Source organism: Suricata suricatta, chromosome 8, assembly GCF_006229205.1.
Source record: "Suricata suricatta isolate VVHF042 chromosome 8, meerkat_22Aug2017_6uvM2_HiC, whole genome shotgun sequence".
Lineage (NCBI taxonomy): Eukaryota > Metazoa > Chordata > Mammalia > Carnivora > Herpestidae > Suricata > Suricata suricatta.
This window is the reverse complement of record NC_043707.1, coordinates 31931664-31933012: the sequence shown is the minus strand read 5'-3', so window position 1 is coordinate 31933012 and position 1349 is coordinate 31931664.

Genomic DNA, 1349 nt, shown 5'->3' with positions numbered 1-1349 from the left:
TAAAGTTTTTATTTAAATTATAGTTAGTTAACATACAGTGTAATATTAGTTTCAGATGTATGATTTAGTGGTTCACACTTAAATACATCATCACAAATGCCCTTTCCAACCCCCATCACATATTTAACCCATTCCCTGCACCCACCTCCCCTCTGGTAACCATCAGTTTCTTCTCTATAGTGAAGAGTCTGTTTTATGGTTTGCCTCTCTTTTTTCCTCTATGATTGTTTGTTTAGTTTCCTAAATTCTACATATGAATCAAATCATATATTTGTCTTTCTCTGACTGACTTATTTCACTTAGCATAATGCTCTCTAGCTCCATCCATGTCATTGTAAATGGCAAAATTTCAATCTTTTTTGTGGCCAAGTAATATTCCAGTGTGTGTGTGTGTGTGTGTGTGTGTGTGTGTGTGTACCACCTCTTCCTTATTATTTCTTCAGTCGATAGTTGATGGAAATTTGGGTTCTCTCCATAATCTGGCTGTAGTAGATAATGCTGCCATAAACATAGGGGTGCATGTATCCCTTTAAGTTAGTAATTCTGTATTCTTAAAATTTTTTTAAACGTTTATTTATTTTTGAGAGGCAGAGAGTGAGCAGAGGAGGGGAAGAGAGAGAGGGAGACACAGACTCCAAAGCAGCAGCCAGGCTCCAAGCTGCCAGCACAGAACCCAACACAGTGCTCTAACTCATGAATCCCGAGATCTTGACCTAAGCCCAACGTGGATGCTCAACTGACTGTGGCACCCAGGTGCCCCAGTATTTTTGTATTCTTTGGTAATTGCTGGATCGTAGAATAGTTCTAATTTTAACTTTTTGAGAAAACTCCATTCTGTTTTTTGAGTGGCTGCACAAGTTTGCATTCCCACCAACATGCAAGAGGGTTCCCCTTTCAGGGCATCTGGGTGGCTCACTCGGTTGAGTGTCCAAGTCTTGATTTCAGTTCAGGTCATGATCTCACGTTTGTGGGATAGAGCCCTGCATTGGGCTCTGTGCTGACATTGCAGAACCTGCTTGGAATTCTCTCTCTCCCTTCCTCTCTGCTCCTCCTCTGCTTGTGCTTCTTCCACCACCCTCAAAATAAAAAACATTTAAAAAAAGAGCCTTCTCCATTCTCCACATCCTTGCTAACACCTGTTGTTTCTGGTGTTGTTAATTTTAGACATTCTGCAGGTGTGAAGTGGTATCTCATTATAGTTTTGATTTGTATTTTCTTGATGATGGGTGATATTGAACATCTTTTCATGTGTCTCTTAGCCACCTATAAGTCTTCTTTGGAAAGTGTCTATCTTGTGTTCTGCCCATTTTTAATAAGATTATTTATTTTTTGGAGTATTGCATTTTACA